The 23,875-nt window shown below is 42.2% G+C and overlaps 1 pseudogene; it reads right to left on the bottom strand.

Moving 5' to 3' along the window:
* Positions 1 to 8,123: 8,123 nt before the first annotated feature.
* On the bottom strand, positions 8,124 to 9,370 carry LOC118998037 (glutamine synthetase-like; annotated as a pseudogene).
* Positions 9,371 to 23,875: the final 14,505 nt, after the last annotated feature.

A 23,875-nucleotide genomic window follows, 5' to 3' on the forward strand; every position in this document is an offset into this window, starting at 1 on the left:
GTTCCCAGAAAACTATCAGCTGATTTCTCAAAAGAAATCTCACAGGCATGAAGGGGCTGGAAAGAAGTATTCAATGTGATCAAAAGTAAGGACCAACATCCAAACTGGATATTCTATCCAGCAAAGCTATCATTTAGAATGGAAGGGCAGATAAAGTGCTTCCCAGACAAGGTCAAGTTAAAGGAGTACATCACCACCAAAGCCCTTATTATGAGAAATGTTAAAGGGACTTGTCTAAGAAAAAGAAGATGATCAATAATATGAACAGTAAAATGACAACTCACAACTATCAACAACTGAACCTAAAACAAAATAAAACAGCAGAAACAAACCAAGCAAGCAGATCAAGAACAGAATCACAGAAATGGAGTTCAGTGGGGAGGAGGAAGTGAGGAGAATGGGGGGGGGGAAGGTACAGAGAATAAGCATAAATGGTCAGTGCAAAATAGTCAAGGGAATTAAGAACAGTATGGGGGCACTGGCTGGTGTAGCTCAGTGGATTGAGCGCGGACCTGCGAACCAGACGATCGCGGTTCGATTCCCAGTCAGGGCACATGCCTGGGTTGCAGGCCAGTTCCCTGCAGGCCAACTCCCAGCAGGGGACGGACGAAAGGCAACCATACATTGATGTTTCTCTCCCTCTCTCCTTCCCTTCCCCTCGAAAGATAAATAAATAAAATATTTAAAATAAAATAAAATAATCCATCTTTAAAAAAAAAAAGAACAGTATGGGAAATGGAGAAGCCAAAGAACTTGTATGTATGACCCATGGATATGAACTAAAGGCATGGAGGGTGGGGGGCGGGGTGGAATTCTGGGGGATAAAGGAAAAGAAATGGGACAACTGGAACAACATAATCGATAAATATACTTAAAAATATTCTACTCCAACACATAGGACTTCTGGCCAAGATGGAGGCATAATTGGAAACACTGTGCCTCCTCACACAACTAAGTTTAAAGACAACTAAGTTTTAGTAACAAAAACACAGCCAAAACACAGAAAATTGAACTGTACAGAAGTCCAACAACAACGAAGCATTCAGCCAGACCAATAAACCAAGTGACAGAGCAAACAGTGAGACAGACTGCTCAGGCTAGGGCCCCAGTGATGAGAATTAGAGCCTGAAAGCACCAATTGGAAAGACTTTCAGGGTCTGGGTGCCGGGAGAGGCTCCCAGGCTCATAGAGAGATCGTTGGAGAGACCCACAGGGTCCTGGAGGATACACAAGCCCACACACCCAGGAACCAGCACCAGAAGGGCCCGATTTGCTTGTGGGAAGCTGCAGAGGGGACAGAAATCTGAGAGAGAGCAGAGCAAAGCGCCATTTTTTCCCTCTCTGACCCCACCCCCACAGACAGCACCACAACCCAGCGACTGGGTCAACCTGCCCTGGTGAACACCTAAGGTTCTGCCCCTCATACATAACAGGTGCGAACAGACCAAAACATTATGGCTCAAGAACAGCTCAAAGCTCCAGAGCCTATAATTCTAAGCGACCAAGTAATAGCCAACATTTCAGACGCACAGTTCAAAACAGTGGGAATCAGGATGTTCACAGAATTGGTTGATTTTAGTCACAAATTAGAGGAACAAATGAAGGCTAAACTAATTGAAATTAAGGGAAATGCACAGGAAACCAATAGTGATGGAAAGGAAACTGGGACTCAAATCAAGGGAGTGGACCACAAGGAAGAAAAAAATGACCAAACAGAAAACAATGAAGTAACAAGAATTCAAAAAAACGAGGAGAGGTTTAGGAACCTCCAGGACATCTTTAAACGTTCCAACATCCGAATTATAGGGGTACCAGAAGGGGGAAAGAAACAGCCACGAATGGTAAACTTATTTGAACAAATAATAAAGGAGAACTTCCCAAATCTGGCAAAGGAAATAGACTTCCAGGAAACCCAGGAAGCTCAGAGAGTACCAAAGAAGTTGGACCCAAGAAGAAACACACCAAGGCACATCATCATTACATTAGCCAAGATTGAAATGAAGGAGAGAATTTTAAAAGCAGCAAGAGATAAGGGGACAGTCACCTACAAAGGACTTCCCGTCAGTAGATTTCTCAAAAGAGACCTTGCAGGCAAGAAGGGGCTGGAAAGAAATATTCCAAGTCATGAAAGGCAAGGACCTACATCCAAGATTGCTCTATCCAGCAAAGTTTTTATTTAGAATAGAAGGGCAGATAAAGTGCTTCTCAGATAAGGTCAAATTCAAGGAGTTCATCATCACCAAGCCCTTATTATGTGAAATGTTAAAGGGACTCATCTAAGAAAAAGAAGATGAAAAATATGAACAGTGAAAGGGCAGCAAACTCACAGTTACTAACAACCACACCTAAAACAAAAACAAACCAAGAGGACAGCTAGATCGGGAGTGGAACCATAGAAATGGAGATAACATAGAGGGTTAGCAACAGGGGAGTGGGAGGAGGAGAAGGGGGGGAGAAGGTACAGAGAATAAGTAGCATAGACAGTGGGTGAAAAATAGACAGGGGGAGGGCAAGAATACTATGGGAAATATAGAATCTAAAGAACTTGTGACACATGGACATAAATGAAAGGAGGGAATGGTGGGGGAGGGGTGTGCAGGGGGTAGGGAAATGAAGGGGGGGAATAGGACAACTGTAATGGCATAATCAATAAAAAATATTCTACTGTTCCCCAAATGAACAGGAACATAAATACTTAGATTTCTCTTCCCATGAAAATGTTACTAATAAATGTTAGGTTGAGCATTTTAAAGAAACCTTTGACAGGATTTGTAGTGACAATTATAGAGAATAATTTTGGACATGTCTTTGCATATACCAACTAACACCAAGCAACTCATGGATTTTCATAGTGGCCACCTTTCCAGCCAGTTGGTTAGGAACAAGAAAGTTGGTAGGGTTCAGTTGTCTCTGAGCCACAGCCCTCTTTGTGCTCCTCCTGCAATCTGTTTGATTTCCTCCTGGATGATGACCAAATGAAATCCTCCTGTCAACTTCCACCCATGCAAGAAACTGCCAGAACCCCAGTACCAGTTGCCAGAATTGCTACCTGAGCTTGTCAGGTTCAAAAGAGACACCTCCCCCCCTGCCCCCCCCCCCTCTAGCTAAACAAAGCCTTCCTTTTCCCACTGGGATCAGAACCTGAATTTCATTTGCATGATCAGAATGACCAGGAAAGCTCTGCTTTCAGGTGTTCCTTAAGGCAGGGAATTGAAAAATGGTTTTCACCACAGTGCACAATAAGAAGTGTTTTAAATAAAATATCATATAGTGTGTATAAATATGAAACTGAAACATCAGTTAGTTCTACATTGACATGTAGAACTCAATTATGCCCTTTTATTTTTTTGTTTTATGTTTGTTCTCTCTGCTTTTTTTGTTTTCTGTTTCCCATCTTCTTGGAGATTCTTGGAACATTTTCTAGAATTCCATTGGGTTTCTCTATAGTGTTTTTTAATGTATCTCTTTGTTCTTCTAGCAGTTGCTCTGCATATTACATTTTGTGTATATAACTTAACACAATTTACAAATGTCATCATTTTACCTATTTAGGTGAAGCATAGAAAACTTACCTCACTTTTTATCATTTTGCTCTCTCTCATTTCTAATTGTATTAAATATTTTCTCTACATACATTTAGGACCACATCAATGTTATAATTGTATCAACCATCAAACATGATTTAGAACACTCAGAAGAATAAAGTCTATTCTATTTACCCATACTTTTTGCTTACAATGTTATTTCTTCCTAATGTTCCATACTTGATCCTTTTTTCACTTTATAGTTATAGAACATCATTTAGCCATTCTTTTAGAGTTAGGTCTCCTAGCAACAAATTGTTTTAATTTTCTTTTATCTAAGGATGTGTTGCTTTCCCCCTCATCCATGAAGGATATTTTTCCTGGGTATAGGATTCTGATAGTTTTTTTTTTTTCTTTCAGTGCTTCAAAAAGAATAGTATGCTACTTCTTTCTAGCCTCCATGGTTTCTGATGAGAAATGCACTGTCACTCAAATTTTCTTTGATAAGTAAGTGTTTTTCTCTGGCTGCTTATTTAATTCTTTATCTATTTTAAGTATATTTTATTGACCATGCTAATAGTTTTCCCAAATGTTCTCCCTTTATCCCCCCTCTGCCCTGCACCGCCCAACACTCCAGTGTTCCCCCCCCTTAGTTCATGTCCATGGGTTGTACATATAAGTTCTTTGAATTCTCTGTTTCCTATACCATTCTTAACCTCTCCTCATCTATTTTATGCCTACTAATTATGCTTCTTCTTCCCTGTACATTTCCCCCCATTCCTCCCCTCTCCCTCCCCACTGAAAACCCTCCATGTGATGTCCATTTCTCTGATTTTGTTCCTGTTCTAGCTGTTTGCTTAGTTTTTGTTTTTATTGTTTTTCTTTTTTAGAATCAGTTATTGATAGTTGCGAGTTTGTTGTCATTTTACTGGTCACAGTTTTTTATCTTCTTCAATTTCTTAGATAAGTCCCTTTAACATTTGATATAAGAAGGGCTTAGTGATGATGAACTCCTTTAGCTTGACCTTATCTGGGAAGCACTTTATCTGCCCTTCCATTCTAAATGAAAGCTTTGCTGGATAGAGTAATCTTGGGTGTAGATCCTTGCCTTTCATGACTTTGAATACATCTTTCTAGCCCCTTCTTGCCTGCAAGGGTTCTTTTGAGAAATCAGCTGAAAGTCTTATGGGAACTCCTTTGTAGGTAACCCTTTCCTTTCCTTTTGCTGCTTTTAAGATTCTCTCCTTCTCTTTCATCTTGGGTAGCTTTGGGTTCAACTTCTTTGGGACTCTCTGGGCTTCCTGGAAGTCTGTTTTCTTTGCCACTTTGGGGAAGTTTGCCTTCATTATTTGTTCAAATAAATTTTCAATTTCTTGCTGTTGTTCTTCTTCTGGCAACCCTATAATTTAGATATTGGAACATTTGAAGTTGTCCCAGGGGTTCCTAAGCCTCTCCTCATTTTTTTGAATTCTTGTTTCTTCGTTCTGTTCTGGTTGGATATTTCTTTCTTTCTTTTGTTCCAAATCATTGATTTGAGTTCCATTTCTTTGTCACTCTTGGTTCCCTGAATATTTTGCTTTATTTTACTTTGGGTATCTTTCATTTTGCAACCAAGCTCCGTTGGTTCTGTGAGTATTTTGATTACCAGGGTTTTGAACTTTCCATCAGATAGGTGGGCTATCTCCTTACTGCTTAGTTCTTTTTCCAGAGTTTTGCTCTGTTCTTTCATTTGGCCACATTTCTGTTTTGGAGCATCTGTTAAGTTGTAAGTGGGTGGGGCCTTGGATATTCACCAGGAGAATGGCCCTCCTTGCTGCACTGTAGCACTGTCTGTGGGGGAGGGCCTAGAAAGGGAACAAGGCAGCTCACTTGCCTGGGTCTAGCCCCACTTCCCATGAACTCTCGTGTGAGACTGGGAGTTTCTCCCACGGTGCCAACTTTCCCTGTAGTCCACAGTCAGCCCTGAGGCTCAGTTTCCTGGTCAGCCAAACCCACCCACATAGTCCACAGCCTTGCCTTGGATTCTCTCGGCCAGCCCCTGCCTCACTGCACCATCTGGTCTACCGCCTCGCTGCAGGTCCTTTCAGCTGGCCTTGACTATGTGGTCCACCACCTTACCTTGGGTCTTCTCTGCCTGCCCAGCTGCCTAGCTCCTTCCTACCAGTCTGGTTGAATGTTTCTTTAATTCCTTCATTTTCAGGGTTCCATGAGTTTGATTTTCTGGCACTTTTGGTTGTTTGTTATTTTTAGATTGGTTGTTATTCTCCTTTTGGTTGTTCAAGGAAGTGAAGGGTTTCTACCTATACCTCCATCTTGGCCAGAACTCTCTCTGGCTGCTTTTAAGATTTTTTTGTGCCTTTAGTTTTCAGTTTAATTATATTGCATCTTGATGTGAATTTCTTTGGGCTCATCCCATTTGGAGTTTGCTCAGCTTATTGAATCTGTATGTTTATGTCTCTTGCCAAATATGGGAAGTTTGTCCTTGCCAGTGTGGTTCAGTTGGTTGGAGCATTGTCCTGTAACTGAAAGGTTGTAGGTTTCAGTCCTGATCAGGGCGCATACCTAGATTGCAGGTTCAGACCCCAGACTAGGTGCATACAGAAGGCAACCCATCAACGCTTCTCTCTCACATTGCTGTTTCTCTCTCTCTAAAAAACAATGAAAAAGTGTCCTTGAGTGAGGATTAAAAAAATTGGGGGAATTTTTCAGCCATTATTTATTCAAATACTTTTTTTTTTTTTTAGAGAGAGAGGATTTGTTCTTTCTCTTATTTATGGGTTGATTTGTTCTTCCACTTATTTGAGGATTCACTGGTTGCTTCTTATATGTGCCCTGACTGGAGATCAACCCACGACCTTGGTGTTTCGGGACATTGCTCTAACCAGCTGAGCTACCTGGGCAGAGCCTCTTCACCTACTTTTTCAGCCTTGCTTCCTTTCTCCTCTCCTTCCAGGACTCCAATGACATGAATAACATGACCATTAGGTCTTTTTTTCCCCCTTTAGTTCCCAGTTCCCTTAGGCTCTGTTCATTTTTTAAAATCTGTTTCCTCTATTGTTCAGATTAGGTTATTTCTACTGTTCTATCTTCCATTTCACTAATTCTTTCATCTATCCCCTCTATTCTGCTTTTGAGTTCATCCACTAAGCTTTTGATTTGGGTTATTATATTATACTTTTAAGTTCTAAAATTTCTATTTAGTTTTTCTATGTGGGGGTTATTTTTACTATAAAAGAAAAAAAACTCCTTGGAATCTTAATGAAGAAAAGGAATATTTCACTCAGAACAGACACCAGGATACAAAATTACAAGTGCTTGACCCCAGTCCTGTCTTCCTCTCCTCTAAAAGTGGAGATGGAAAGGAGACAGTAGCAATAAACAAGAAACTCTATAAACTAAGTCTTCAAATCACTACAAATATGATTAAAATCTAAACTTCTCTTTTGCTTTAAAATTTTTTAATATATCAAAAGGCCTGCTTTAGTGACATGCTAGTCCCCCAGAAAAGAACCCAGCACCCTGTGGCAGGAATATGCATGTTCCAGTTGACCAACCAGCTTGTATTTCTGAACCTCTGTGCATACATGTGTCTTTAAGCCAAAGCCAGGGTCTTGGGTAATGAGTGACCGCTGCTGCTATAACATGCTTCTTCCTGTTAACTAACCAGTGTCCACCCCCTCCAGAAAAGCAGGCAGAGCACAGAGAAACTCTTAAATGGCAGTGAGGGTATAACAGTCCCTAATAGCCAACTTTCCAAGCATCTCTATCTTCACCCCTCCACACACTGAAAAGGAGCCTTATTTCTAACCAGAGTACTTACCTCAAATTTGACCTCTGGTGACCAGAATGTTTTTTTTCTACTTTATAAAAAGCACACATATCTGCACACCCACGTATATAATTTTTTGGTTTTGCATTTAAATATAAAAATACTACTCTGATTTGTGTTATAAATGGAGGACCAAGGGATGCAAGCTTTTTCTTCTAAGGTAGGGCTATCCACCCAATTCCTCCCATCCCTTTATGTTGAACTTGTCTTCAAGTGACGGCATTTAGCCACAGGCCAGGGGAGCACAGCATGGTAAGAGGCATCTTCCTTCCTCACTCCCACACTCCCCTCTTTCCTAATTCTCACTTTCCTTAGAAATCTGGTTATAACTTTTTAAGAGATGTAACCTTCCATCAAGAGGGAATATCTTACCCAACCACAGAGTAAGCCCAGGCTCCCCACCCCCTTCAGCTACCTGGAAGAAGATAAAGGCCCTTCTTCCTTCACCAATACAATGCTCAATGTCTGGACAGCTACGCCTGTTGGATGAACATCTGGTTATGTGAAGCAGTGGTTGTTTTCCTGCCCTGTCTCCCCACTAATGCACTAGAAAGCTTCAGTGATGGGGACAAAATGGGTATTTGTATGTGAAGAGATTAAGAACTTGACCCCTCTAACCTGGCCAAAGAAAACAAGAGATATTAACTGGGCATGAAGAATAAAAGACCTTGATGTTCTGCCTTTTGGGTTATGCTATTATGACAACTGATAGGGGGCGAGACTAAGAGTGCGATGGAGAATCAACTAGAAGGGATTCAATGGCTCCAAGTCTAGTCCACTTCGTCTTTGCGCTGAAAGGGCTCATCACCGGTTTTATTGGAAGACATGTGCAGATGAGGGCTTCTGTCACCCCTTAGGGGTCACAGTTGGCAGAGGGGCACCAGTTCTTCATAGTAACCCTTCTCCTGGCCGACAGCCCAGTGAATGTGGATGCTAATGCTGTAGTTGCCAGGCAGGCAGAAACGTTGTTCATGTTGGAGGTTTCCTTGAATCCGGTCAGGTGCTCCTTGGGATGTAGGCTTGAATGTGGTACTGCTACCACTTCCTCAGTCTCTCAGTGGGCTCCTCAATGTACTTCAGGCTGGTCTTCTCGCATGGCCTTGGTGCTGAGGTTGGGGTGGCAGCCTGCAGCTTTCTAGTTCCCAAGAACTGGCATGGGATCAAGGGTTGCTATCACTCCAAAGTCTTCACACACTCTGTGCAAGATGAACCAGACCACCCAGAGATGATCTCCGATGTCCATTCCTTCACAGAGTCCTATCTGGAATTCCCACTGGGCGGGCATGAGCTCAGCATTTGTCCCCATGATCTTGGTGCCAGCGGCACAAGCAGCTTGGTAGTGAGCCTCCGGCGCCTTTGCTTCAGGCTTTGTCTGCTCCCACGTCACAGTAGTATGGACCTGGGGGCCCAGGGAAGCCATTGGAAGGCCAACCAAAAGGGTGTCCATCTGTGACCATGAGAGTACATCCCTGCTCCGTTTCAAACCAGGGGCTCTGAGTGCTCACCTGTCCATTATCTGTTGACAGATGTGCCTTAAATTGGTCTCTGCAGGCTTTTGTTGTACTTTTAAGACTTCACACAACACCAGCTTGTACTTTTAAGACTTCACACAACACCAGCTTGTTGGGGTCCTGGCGGAAAGGGTCCCGAAACATGGCAGCAGTAACAAGATACACGTCACTGCTGGACCCTTCAGACTCTAAAGTACTAGAGCCATCAAAATTCCCCTCGGGCAATTCTTCGATACAGTCGAGCTCACTGTCCAGGGTCCGGGTCTTACAGCGCAGTCCTCCTTCGGTATCGCCAGTCTAGACACACATAGTTGGACTTTATCCCCCTGAGGAAGGGACATGCACACCTGCTTGATGGCTTTGTTCAAGTGGGAACTCGCTGAGGTGGCCACGGTGGAAGATGTTCTAGGGAGCGAGCAGGCGGCAGGGAGGGCAGGCCATGAGAGCGAGGTGTGGAGAGAAGAGAGGAAGCGGGGAATCTGCTCGGATGCTCGTTCTTCTCCCATCCTGGGCTCTGTCTTAGTTTTTCTATACACCTTGCATTGCTTTGCTGAGACCTTTTTTTTTTTTTTTTTTTTGCTGTCTTTATTCCAAGCAAAATATTAGCTCAAAGCCTTTTTTCCTCATGGTTGCTTTAAAGTCATTGCCAGACAATGTGAATAGCTCTGCCACCTCCATGTTTGCCTATATTTCCTTTTTCATTCAATTCGAGATGATGATTTTCTATTGGAACCTTGATATTTTAGTATTATGTTATACGACTTTGGATCTTATTTAAGCCTATTTTGGCTGGCTTTCTGTGATACTATTTTGGCAGGGGAGAGGGGAGATACCACCTTATTTCAGCCAGGTAAAGACAGATGTCCAGATTGCCAGATTGCCACCTGAGAAGGGAGGGACTCCTCTTTACCAAGGATGGGAATGAAAGTGCAGGCTTTCCACATAGTCTCCACTGACAACAGAGGAGGTGGGGGAGTCTCATCACTGGCCAGCTGGGATGAAACCTTAACTCCCTAACTGGCTTTCTCTGATAACACCTGGCAGGATTATTGAAAAACATCATTACAACCTCATAAGGGTGGAAGTACAGGTTTACATTCAACCTTTGCCTGTGCAGTTGGGTTGTAGTTTTTTGCTATTTGTTTTCCTGTGGTGTTTACCTAGAGTAAAATGTTATTATGTTAAATTTCTGTCGTGCTAATCTGATCCTTTCCTGGTACTCTGACTAGAGAAAGGAGACTATTGTTGAGGATTTTTTGGATTATGCCTGTTGACACTTTGAGTCGCTGGCTTCTTCAGTTCCAAGTCTGAGATGTATGAGGTAAAAAGAAAACCTTGGGCACTGACCACCGTGGCATTACTCAGGTCCTGGGGTACCTAGCCAGCCTGCCTTCTCTTTCCACATTTCAGGTATTTGTTTTATATGTGTGTGTGTGTGGGGGGGGGTGGTTACTGAGCATGAGGAATAGCAAAGCATGTCTATTTCCCATTCCTGGTAGCTAAATTCTATGGGATGTTTATAGTAAACTAGTGGTTTTCCCAATACCAAGGGATCAGATTAGTAGCTAAGAGGGAATGCAGATAAAAATAAAAAAGAAGCCCTGGCTGGTGTAGTGCAGTGGATTGAGTGCAGGCTGTGAACCAAAGGGTCACTGGTTCAATTCCCAGTCAGGACATATGCCTGGACCAGGTCCCCATATGCCTGTGGGCCAGGTCCCCAGTGGGGGCCATGTGAGAAGCAACCACACACTGGTATTTCTCTCCCTCTCTTTCTCCATCCTTTCCCTTCTCTCTAAAATAAATAAATTTTTAAAAAACTTTAAAAACTAAAAAAGAAGAGGAGCAAGTGCTGAGTCCTGTGGACTTCTATGTCTAGAGGGAAGAGGAAGAAAAAATAGCAGGGAAGCTAAGAAGACACAGCTTGTGAGGTAGGAGGAAAAAACAAGAGAGCAAGATAACTAATATTAATGACCTTTTTAAAAGTATAGTTAGTGGGGACATAATCCTGACTACAACAGCTTTGGGAAACAATGCAGAAGAAGCAAGTTACCAAAGTCACATATTGTCTGATTCAATTTATAAGAACTATCCAGAATAATCCAATCTGTACAGACAAAAGTAACTTCATGGTTGCCTAGGGCTGGGGTGGGCAGTAATTTGGGGGACTGGGGATGGGGAATGACTCCTAATGAGCATGAGGTTCTTTGGAGGGAATGAAGAAAATATTTTTACATTAGATTGTGGTGATTGTTGCACAACTCTTGAGATTTCTAAAAAATTGAACTACAGTGCAGAGAGTAAGTTGTCCAAGGTTACATTGCTATTAAGCTGTCCAAGGTCACATTGCTACATGGGGCAAAAAGACTGCCTTGAAACAGTGACTTGACCTTTTCTTAAAAAAAAAAACAGGTTTATTCTTGCACTTTCCCTGTCATCCTCTTTCCCTCCTGCCTACCACCAATTATTTCATAAATGTATGACAGAGCTTATTTTTCACAACTCTTAAAACCATCCCTTAGTCCCTGACCCATGGGGTAGGAAATCCACTGTAATTCTTGCTCCTGAATATAGTTATAGAAAAAAATGTCAAGTATTCTTTATTTAAAAAAATTAACTTCCTTTCCAAACACAGTGTGACATGTTTTAAAATTAATTTCTTCCTACCAGTAGAAATTGCCCTTGAAATTTATTTTTTTGTGTACAAAATAATTTTTTTCTTGTTTCCTTGACTTTGGCCAAATATGAAACAGCTTACTAAAAATGCACAAATGCATTTCCTCCCTTACTGCTTTCTGTATTTATACCTCTTTGCAAAATGTCCCTTATCTCAAATATACTAAAAAACTCAGTGAATTAGGAAAAATTTTACCTTTACTTATTGCTTCTAGGTTTACTTCAACATGAATTATCAATCCCCCCAACTCCATTCTTACATTAAAGTCCTAACCCTCAGTACTCCAGAATGTGACTGTATTTGGCGATACGGTCTTTAAAGAATTCAGTTAAAATGAGGTTATTAGGTTATGACTGATGTCCTTATAAGAAGAGGTTAGAATACAGAGGAATGACCATGTGAAGACACAGAGATCACCATCTAGGAGCCGGGAAGAGGCTTCAGAAGAAACCAAGCCTGCCAATATCTTGTTTGCAAACTTCTGTCTCCAAAATTGTGAGAAAATAAATTTCTGCTCGTTAGCCACGTTTGTGGCATTTTGCTATGGGAGCCCTAGCAAATTATTACAGGTCCCCACTCAAAGCCCACCTCTTTTACTGTGATAGATGCCCTCCAAACCTGTGTGCCCAACAGCCTACCGGATATCTCCACTTGTATATCCCATAGACACTTCGTACTCAGTGCATCCAAAACATCTCCCCATTTCCCCTACTCCCTGTTCCTGGCAACCACTATTCTAACCTCTGTTGTTTTTTTTTAAAGATTTTTGTTTTTATTTATTTTTAGAGAGGGAAAGGGAGGGAGGAAGAGAGGGAGAGAAACATTGATATGCAAAAGAAATATTAATCGGCTGCCTCTCACACGTCCCCAACTGAGGACCTGGCCTGCAACCCAGTCATGCGCACTGACTTGGCATTGAACCAGCAACCTTTCAGTTCACAGGCCAATGCTTAATCCACAAAGCTCACACCAGCCAGGGCAGTTTTTTTTTTTTTGAGACTCTACATATGAGATCATATAGTATTTGTTCTTGTCTGCTTATTTCACTTAGCATAATGTCCTCAAGGTCTACCCATGTTGTGGCAAATGGTAGAATTTCCTTCTTTTTATAGTTGAACAATATTCCATTTTATGTGTACACATTTTCTTTATCCATGAATGCATTGATTAGACACTTAGGTTGTTTCCAGGTCGTGGCTATTGTAATTTAGCAATGAACAAGGGGGTGCAGATATTTCAAGGTCCTGTTAGTTCCCAGGCTGATAGGATTACCTCTAGAATAACAGTCTTGTTAGGGTGGAGCCAACAATGAGGATGTTGCTGGGCCTACAGTGGGGATCATGGTTGTGGGGCTTGTTAACAGGGCCTGTGTGCCATGGATTCCGTCTGGTCCCTAATAGGATGGGACTGCCTCCAGTACCTTGTTCATTGGGGTGGTGCTAGGACAAGGGTTTACTTCAAGTGTCACAGCAGGGTCCTTAGACAGAATGTGTATTACCAGGTACGTGGATGAAGGTAGTTCCCACCAGGTCCTTGGGAGGGCCTGGTTAATTGGATAGATTCCTGAGTAGGCAGGACTGGATCTGGAGTGTGGCTAAGAAGACCCGAAACCAAGGCCCAGGTTTATCTCAGATTTCACAGCCAACACTGAGTCTGCAGGTCTGGTTCTCAAGGCATGGACTGGCATGTTTCCTGCCAGATTCCTGGGTGGCCAAGACTGTTCTGTGACCATAGCAAGAGAGGCCTGAGTTAAGCATAGGGCTCTTTCAGGATATCTGGGACGCAGACAGTATTTCCTGCTGGGTCCTTCTGCCAGCGAGACTGTTCACAGACTGCACCTAGGATGGGCTGGAGTCCAGTTACAGGACTACTTCAAAATCTATAGTTTGACCAAATTGAGCTGCCTTTCTTCCAGAAGCACCTGATCACAGGTGAGTGGCTAGAGCTAGTTCACAGGCCACTTTAGGGTCCACAGCCAGGCCTGCAGTCTGTATGCCAACTACCTGATGCCTGGATGGGCGTGACTCTTCCTGGATCCCCTAGCACATGATGCTGGGACAGGACCAAAGCCAAACAAGGCTGTAGACAAGTTCTCAGGAATATGGAGCTCTTTCTGGGTCTGTGGCCTCAACCACGGACAGGGAGCCAACTGCCTGGGTATGGGGCTGCCTTGTCAAAATGACTCTCCTCAGTATTAGACCACACAGGGCTTTCACAATCTACCTGCATCCCAAAGTTCCCAACAGGTCACTTTTGTTCCTAGATGGATGCAAGTTGTTGCTGGCTGGTGGGATGAGCAAGGAATATCTTGCTACTTTTCATATTCCTTTTATACAGTTCTGATTCTTATGTAAATATTTTCAAGATAAATTGAAAGAATTAAAAAGAAAACTACAAAATTTAACATATAGTCAGCTCACTGTATCTGTGAGTTCTGCATCCATGAATTCAACTAAATGCAGGTCATAAACATTTAGAAAAATATGTTAAGTTATTGCTGAGGTGTGCTACGTAGTTAGGCCTATGATGATTGTTGCACCTGTACTGAACAGACATTTTTCCCGTCATTATTCCCTAAAAAATACAGTATAAAAACTATTTACATAGCATTTACATTGTATTAGGTTATTATAAGAAATCTAGAGATGACTTAAAGTACAAGCATATATTGTAGATATTGTGGTTTTAGTTCCTAACCACCATAATAAAGTGAACATCACAGTAAAGTGAGTCATATGAAGTTTTTGGTTTACCAGTGCATATAAAAGTTGTTTCCAATACCATAGTCTGAGTGTGCAACACTGTTATGTTTAGAAAAACAATGTGTGTGCCTCAATTTAAAAGTACTTTATTGCTAAAAAATGCCAACCATCATCTGAGCCTCCAGTGAGTCAAAATCTCTCTGCTGGTGGAGGGCTCTGCCTCAGTGTTGATGGAAGCTTACTGATCAGGATGATGGCTGCTGAAGGTTGGGGAGGCTGTGGCAATTCTTAAAAATAAGATAATAATTAAGTCTGCCACATTGACTTTGCCTTTCAAGAATAACTTCTCTGTAATATGTGATGCTATTTGATAAATGACATTTTATTCACAGAACTTCTTTCAAAACTGGAGTCAATCCTCTCAAACCCCGCTGCTTCTTCATCAACTAAGTTTATGTAATATAGGGGACCGTTCCACGTGGCATGGGGAATGTAGCCCAGATCCTGACTCAGAAAACCGATGGGGAGTGAGGTTAGCACACAGGACTCATACCCACAGATAGGTTCTCCCACGGGGAATCAGGCCTGCAGTGTACCTAAGTTTTGAGGCTTGTTCTTGCTAAAACTCCCTCACCCTGAATTGAGGCAGAAAAATGTTTACTGTATATCTTTAAAGTAACTTCCTAAAATCTATGCTAAACCTCCCAAGGACAAGTGTAACCAGTTCAACCACTTTTCCCTTTGTATTTGCAAATATCCTTCTTCTCTGATATAACTCACAACATCCTCTCCTTTGTTTTTTGTAAAAGGTAACGACCTAAAGCAAACTTGTGCATAGTAAATGAGGACCATCCTGGAGGTATTGTGCCCAGAAAAGCAGTAAAAGCCTGTCCAGGCAGGGGTCGGGGCTCTCTCTCAGGAGAGGGCCATGCCATCCCTTTTTCTCCACAGATCTTCTGCAGTCCATGTGAATTTGTTCATCACATCCACAACACATGGACCCCGCCAGCTGGGGTCCCCATCAATGTAACATTTTAAAATCTTGTGTTGTCGTTTCAAGTCTTCACCAGGAGTAGATTCCATCTCAAATAACCACTTTCTTTCCTCATCTATAAGTTAACTCCTCATTGTTAAAACTTTATCATTGTGAGGCTGCAGCAATTCAGTCACCTCTTCAGGCTCCACTTCTGATTCTACTTCTCTTGCTATTTCCACCACACCCAGTTATTTCCTCCACTGGAGTCTTGAACCCCTCAAAGTCATCCATGAGGATTGGAATCAACTTCTAAATTTCTATCAATGTTGAAATTTTGACCTCTTCCCATAAATCACAAATGTTCTCACTGGCATGTACAATGGTGAATCCTTTCCAGAAGGTTTTCAGTTTAGTTTGCCCAGATCCATCAAAGGAATCACTACTTGTGGCAGCTATAGCCTTACAAAATGCATTGCTTAAATAGTAAGACTTGAAAGTTTAAATTACTCCTTCATCCATGAACTGCAGAATGGATGTTGTTTTAGCAGGCATGAAATCAACACTAATTTTATTGCACATCTCCATCAGAGATCTTGGGTGACCAACTGCATTGTCCATGAGCAGTAATTTTGAAAAAAAAAATCTCTTTTTCTGAGTACTAAATCTCAATAGTGGGCTTAAAATATGCAATAAATCATGTTGCAAACAGATGTGCTGTCATTGAAGCTTTCTTATTCTACTTATGGGCAGAGCAGATTTAGCATAATTCTTAAGGGCCTCAGGATTTTCAGGACAGTAAATGAGGATTGGCTTCAACTTAAGTCACCAGCTGCGTCAGCCCCTAACAAGGGACTCAGCCTGCCCTCTGAAGCCTTGAAGACCAGCACTGACTTCCCCATTTTAGCTATGAAGTCCTGGATGGCACCTTCTTGCAATATAAGGCTGTTCTGTCTAAATTGAAAATCTGTTGTTTAGTGTAGCCATGTTCCTTCATTATCTTAACTACATCTTCTGGATAGCTTGTTGAAGCTTCTACATCAGCACCTGCTGCTTCCCATTCCATTTTTAAGTTAAGGAGACAGCTTCTTTCCTTAAACCACATGAATCAACCTCTGCTAGCTTCAAACACTCCCTATGCAGCTTCCTCACCTCTCTCAGCCTTCACAGAATTGAAGAAGAGCTGGGCCTTGCTCTGGATTAGGCTTTGGCTTAAGGGAATATTGTGACTGATTTGATCTTCTATCCAGACAACAAAATATTTCCCGATCAGCAATAAGGCTGTCTCACTTTCTTACCATTTTTATGTTCACTGGAGTAGCACTTAAAATTTTTTTTCTGCCCTGGCTGGTGTAGCTCAGTGGATTGAGCATGGGCCTGTAAACCAAAGGGTCGCTGGTTCAACTCCCAATAAAGGCACTTGCCTGGGCTGTGGACCAGGTCCCCAGTATAGGGCACATGAGAGGCAACCACATACTGCTGTTTCTCTCCCTGTCTCTTTCTCCTTCCCTTCCCCTCTCTTTAAAAATAAATAAATAAAATATTTTAAATATAATAAAAATTTTAAATATTTTATTTATTTATCTTTAGAGGGGAAGGGAAGGAGAGAGGGAGAGAAATATCAATGTATGGTTGCCTCTGCCGAGGACACACAATGTATCATGTGTCCCCTGCTGGCAACTGGCCTGTAACTCAGGCATGTGCCCCGACTGGGAATCAAACCACGATCCTTTGGTTCGCAGGCCCGTGCTCAATCCACTGAGCTACACCAGCCAGGGCTATAAATATAATATATTTTTAAATTTTTTTATTTTAGAGAGGGGAAGGGGCAGGGGGATGAGGGAGAGAGACGGGGGAGAGGTGGGGAGAGAGGGGGGGGGGAGAGAGAGAGAGAGAGAGAGAGAGAGAGAGAGAAACACTGACATGTTACACCACTCATGTATGCATTCATTGGCTGACTCCTACATGTACCCCAACCAGGGATCAAACCCAAAACCTTGCAATGTTTGGACAACACTGTAACCGACCGAGCTACCTGGCCAGGGCTAGAGTAGCACTTTTTAATTTCCTGAAAAACTTTTCCTCTGTAGTCACAGCTTGGCTGACTGGCAACAAGAGGCCTGGTTGTAAGCCTATCTCAGCTTTGGGCACCCATTCCAAGCTGAATGCAATCATTTCTACTTTTTGATTCAAAGAGAGAAATATGCTACTCTTCCTTTCACTTGAACACTGAGAGACCACTGTAGGGTTATTAACTGGGCCGATTTCAATACTGTGTGTCTCAGGGAATAGGGAGGTTCAAGTAGAGGAAGAAAGATGGGGGAAGGCTGCTTGGTGTAGCAGTTAGAACACACACATCTTTTCTCAATTATCTTTGCCATCTTATGCCCCAGCCAGGTAGCACAGTTGGTTAGAGTGCCATCCCCATATACCAAAGTTACAGGTTCAATCCCTGGTCAGGGCACATGTAAGAATCAACCAATGGCCCTGACTGGTGACGTGCAGTGGGTTTGGCTTGTCCTGCAAACTGAAAGGTCACTGGTTTGATTCCTGGTCAGGGCACATGTCTGGGTTGCAGGCCAGGTCCCTGGTTGGGAGCATGTGAGAGGCAACTGATCGATGTTTCTTTCACACATCAGTGTTTCTCTCCCTCTCTTCCCCTCAGTCTAAACATAAACAAAATCTTAAAAAAAAATAGAATCAACCAATAAAGCATAAATAAGTGGAAGAACAAATCGATGTTTCTCTCTCCTCCTTCTCTAAAAATCAATAAATAAAAACTAAAAATAAAAATGTTGCCATTTTATGTGACATCCCAAAATAATTACACTAGTAACATCAAAGATCAATGATCACAAATCACTATAACAAATATAATTCAAAGTTTGAAAAATGTTGTGAGAATTATCAAAATGTGACAGAGACATGACGTGAGCAATGCTGTTTGAAAAAATGGCACCAATAAACTGCTGAAAGTAGGCTTGCTACAAAACCTGAAATTTGTAAACATATCTGTGAAGCTCAAAAAATGAGGTATGGCTGTATATGGAAGGATGTACACAGTTTACATGTAAATACTACTCCATTTTATGTAAGTGACTTGAACATCTGGGGATGTTCAAGTATTCTGGAACCTAGGGACAAATGTAAACAGAAACAAATTACCCTAACAATATATATCAAATTGAAATATAATCAGATAAAAATTAATTACAAGAAATTTTTGAGTACAGAATTCTGACTGTACATTGCTGGTGGGGGATATAGTCTAGTGACCAAAAAAAGTGCAAGGAATTCTTACATTTTACTTACAAGGTTTGCTAATTATAGTTATATTAGTCTCATAGCCCTGAAACTATTTTGTATTAGGATATAGGAAAAATAATCCATCGATGTCTTGGAAAGCAGGGCTTCACTGTGAAACATGCAAATGTAGAAAAAACCAGAATCTTCTAGAGTTAGAGTTGAATAGGAATATCAGTATGTACTCATCTAAAACGTACTTTTATATATATACTAGCTTGTCCAGTGATAGGGCCTCCTATCAACGACACCCAAGAAACCATGAGCACATCTAACACCCAGATCTTGGTTTCCAAATACCATTCCCCACTCAACGGAAACAGAGTTCTTAAGAGAACTGGCTGAGTCAGGATCTCACACAATATAAGAACAAAGTGAATCTAGAATATTTGTGCCAGAATAAATGTCTCAAAGACTAATGGGTTTATGTCAAAAGGACAAAGAGGTAGTTTAAAGATATCTTGAATCTAAATGTGAGGAAACCATCAGACGAATCCAGAATGTGGGCTATTCCACAAGACAAGTGGCTTGCAATTGTAAAATAAATGTCATAAGTAAAGAAAACAAGGGTGGTGCTGCTGGGGGCAATTGCTCTCAATTAATCTAAAGAGACTTAATAATCAAATTCAATGAATGAACTTTGGTTAGCTCCTGGAAAGTGTGAGGACAGGAAATGGAAGGGTAAAGAAGATATTTGGGTGGGAATGATTGGTAAAATTTATAATGATACTTAAATAAAATTAAGTTTTAGGTGTGATTATGATATTGAGGGTATGTAGCAGAATACCTTTTTAGGAGATGCATGCTAAAGTATTCAGAGATAATATTTCATGGTGTTTGGGATTTATTTGCAAAAGGCTCAGAAAAAAAGTCTATGTGAGTGTATTAAATCTTTTAAACTAATAGATAGGCATTGCTAAGTCAGAAATGATACACAGAATTTCTGTCTCGTTACAGAGGTGCCATAACTGAGGTGGGGAACTCTAAAGGAAGAGCAGGCATACAGAGAGTGATAAGAGACCCAACAGAAAATGAAGCTGGGACTTCCAGCCAAGATGGAGGCATAAACAGACACACTGTACCTCCTTACACAACCAAAACAAGGACAACAACAAATTTAAAAACAAAAAACAACCAGAACTGACAGAGAATCCAACTGTAAGGAAGTCTCACAACCAAGGAGTTAAAGAAGACACATTCATCTAGACCAGTAGGAAGGGCAGAGAGGACTCACAGCAAGGCAGCAGCTGGAGGACAGGGGCAGGCAAGGTGGTGTCTGGTGGACCAGGCCAGGTGGTGCCTTGCAGACTGGGCAGTCCCATATTCACATGCAGATAAACCAGGAGGAACGACTAGGAAGCAAAACAGACCACACAACCCAGGGTTCCAGCGAGGGGAAATAAAGCCTCAAAGCCTTTGAGTGAAAACACCCCTTGGGGCTGAGGCAGCAGCAGGAGAAACTCCCAGCCTCAAAGGAGAGTTCATTGGAGAGTAGAACATACACAATGTATATGTTCTAGGATGTACATAAGCCCACCCATCCAGAAATCAGCACCAGAAGAGTCCAGCACCTTCCCTGTGGGTAGCCAGGGAAGTGACCAAAAAGCAGCAGAGAGTGAGGCAAGCAGTACTGTTCACTCTCGAACCCCTCCCCCACATACAGCATCACAATACAGCTATGTGGGTTGCCCTACCCTGGTAAACACCCAAGGCTTTGCCCGTTACACATAACAGGTGAGCAGAGACAAAAAAAAAAAAAAATGGCCTAAATGAAAAAACAGATCAAAGCTCCAGAAAAAATACAAATCAGCAACAAAGAGCTAGCCAACCTATCAGACACATGGTTCCAAACACTGGTTATCAGGATGCTTCAGGAACTCACTGGGTACCTTTAACAGCGTAAAAAGATCCAGGCAGCCCTGGCAGGTGTAGCTCAGTGGATTGAGCGCGGGCCTGCAAACCACACGATCCCAGTTCGATTCCCAGTCAGGGCACATGCCTGGGTCACGGGCCAGTTCCCAGCAGGGGACTCACGAGAAGCAACCGTACATTGATATTTCTCCCTTTCTCTCCTTCCCTTCCTCTCTAAAAATAAATAAATAAAATCTTAAAAAAAAAGATCCAGGCAGCAATGAAGGTTGCATTATATGACATAAAGAAAAATCTACAGGGAACCAACAGTGATGGGAAGGAAACCAGGACTCAAATAAATGGTTTGGAGCAGAAGGAAGAAAGAAACATTCAACCATAACAGAATGAAGAAACAAGAATTCAAAAAAATGAGGAGAGGCTTAGGAACCTGCAGGACATCTTTAAATATTCCAACATCCAAATCATAGGGAGCGCCAGGAGAAAGGGAAGAGCAAAAATGGAAAACCTATGTGAACAAATAGAGAAGGAGAATTTCCCTAATCTGACAAAAGAAATAGATTTTCAGGAAGTCCAGGAAGCTCAGAGAGTCCCATAGAAGTTGGACCCAAGGAAGAACACACCAAGGCACATCATAATTACATTACCCAAGATGAAAGAAAAGGAGAGGAAAGCAGCAAGAGGAAGGAGGCAGTTACCTACAAAGGAGTTCCCATTAGACTATCAGCTGATTTCTCAAAAGAAACCTTATAGGCAAGGGGCTGGAAAGAAGTATTTGAAGTCATGAAAGGCAAGGACCTGCATCCAAGATACTCTATCCAGCAAAGCTTTCATTTAGAATGGAAGGGCAGATAAAGGGCTTCCCAGACAAGGTCAAGTTCAAGGAGTTCATCATCATCCAACCCTTATTATATGAAATGTTAAAGGGACTTATCTAAGAAAAAGAAGATAAAAAATATGAACAGTAAAATGACAACAAACTCACAGTTATTAACCGAACCTAAAAGAAAAGAAAAACAGGACTTCCGCCAAGATGGAGGCATAGGTGGAAACACTGTGCCTTTTCCCACAACCAAGTTTGAATACAACAAAGGTTTGGAGAACAAAGACACAGCCAAAGAACAGAAAATTGAATTATACAGAAGTCCGACAACAACTAACCATTCAACTTGGACGGTAAGAGGGGCGGAGCGAGCAGCAGAGCAGGGTCGGGCAGGACAGATCCCCTAACCTAGGCGCGCAAGTGGCCTGGACCCAGTCAGGGTGTGGGGCAGATTGACCGTGGTTGCACATTCGCACACAGTGAAATGGACCACGCAGGCCCCAGGGGGCGAGGGCTGCCGGCGGTGGCACACTCGCGTGCAGTGGGACAAAACGCACGGGCCTGGTGATGGTGGCAGCTGCCGCACCTGTGGGGGCCATGACAGGAGACGGCAGATGGGACGCCATTGTTCCTCTTTGACCCCGCCCCCGCATACAGCGTCGCAACCCAGCAACTGAGTTGCCCTGCTCCGGTGAAGACCTAGGGCTCCGATGCTGCTACGGAACAGGCACAAACAGCCCAAAAGATGGCACAAGAAGAACTCAAAGTCCCAGAGCCAATAACTCTAAGCGACCAACAGATTGCCAGCCTCTCAGAAGCCCAATTTAAAACACTATTTATCAGGATGCTCACAGAATTGGTAGAGTACAGTCACAAATTAGAGGAACTGAGTCACAAATTAGAGGAACATATGAAGGCTAAACTAATTGAAATGAAGGGAGAGGTCCAGGAAACCAATAGCGATGGAAAGAAAAATGGGACTCAAATCAAGGGAGCAGACGAGAAGGAAGAACGAAACATCCAACCAGAAAATAGTAAAGAAACAAGAATTCAAAAAAATGAGGAGAGGCTTAGGAACCTCCAGGACATCTCTAAACGTTCCAACATCCGGATTATAGGGGTACCAGAAGGGGGAAAGAAACAGCCACAAGTGGAAAACTTATTTGAACAAATAATAAAGGAGAACTTCCCCAGTCTGGCAAAGGAAGTAGACTTCCAGGAAATCCAGGAAGCTCAGAGAGTGCCAAAGAAGAAGGAGCACACCAAGGCACATCATAATTACATTAGCCAAGACCAAAATGAAGGAGAGAATCCTAGAAGCATCAAGGGATAAGGGGACAGTCACCTACAAAGGAGTACCCATCAGACTGTCAGCGGATTTCTCAAGAGACCTTGCAGGCAAGAAGGAGCTGGAAAGAAGTATTCCAAGTCATGAAATCCAAAGACCTACAACCAAGATTGCTTTATCCAGCAAAACTTTCATTTAGAATGGAAGGACAGATAAAGTGCTTCTCAGACAAGGTCAAGTTCAAGGAGTTCATCATCACCAAGCCCTTATTATATGAAATACTAAAGGGACTTATATAAGAAAGAGATGATGAAAAATGTCAACAGTGAAAGGACAGCAAACACACAGTTATTAACAACCACACCTAAAACAAAAGCAAACCAAGAGGACAGCTAGATCAGGAGTGGAACCATAGAAATGAAGAACACATGGAGGGTTAGAAACAGGGGGGTGGGAGGAGGAGAAGGGGGGAGAAGGCACAGAAAATAGCATAGATGGTAGGTAGAAAATAGATGGGGGGAGGGCGAGAATAGCAGGGGAAATATAGAATCTAAAGAAGTTGAGACACGTGGTTATAAACTAAGGGGGGAGAAGGGTAGGGGAGGGAGGGTGCAGGTGGAGGGGAAAGAAGGGGGGAATAGAACAACTGTAATGGTATAATCAATAAACTATATTTTAAAAAAAATTTATCCTGTGTCAGCAAAAAATAAAAAAAATAAAATAAAATAATAAAAATTTATTTTAATCCTCACTAGAGAATATGTTTATCAATTTAGAGGAAGGGAGAGAGAGGGAAAGAAAGAGATATCGATTGTTTGCCTCCCGTACATGCCTCAACTGGGGATTGAATCTGCAACCTAAGTATGTGTCCTGACAGGGATGGGACCTGCACCTTTCTGGTGTATGGGATGGTGCTCCAACCAACTGAGCCACCAGGCCAGGGCTCGCTCTTAAATTTTTAAATGCATACAGGTTATAACCTACACTTCCAAAAATTTATCCTACAGAAATACTGTACAGACCCTGGCTGGGCAGCTCAGTTGGTTAGAGCATTGTCCCAATACATCAAGGTTGTGCGTTCGATCCCTGGTCAGGACACATACAGAATCAACCAATGAGCCCTGGCTGATGTGGCTCAGTGGACTGAGCACTGGCCTGTGAACCAGTTCAATTTCTAGTCAAGGCAAATGCTTGGGCTGCAGTCCAGGTCCCAGGTGCAAGAGACAACCAATCCATGTATCTCTCTCTTTTTTTAAAAATTTATTTAATTATTTTTCAAGTACAGTTTTCTGTCTATTACTCCCATCCCATCCCACCCCCCAATCCATGTATCTCTTGAACACTGATGTTTCTCTCTCTCATCCCCTTCCCCTCTTTAA

Source organism: Sturnira hondurensis, unplaced genomic scaffold (genome assembly GCF_014824575.4).
Source record: "Sturnira hondurensis isolate 20B ecotype Veracruz unplaced genomic scaffold, ASM1482457v3 Scaffold0013559, whole genome shotgun sequence".
Taxonomy (NCBI): Eukaryota; Metazoa; Chordata; class Mammalia; order Chiroptera; family Phyllostomidae; genus Sturnira; species Sturnira hondurensis.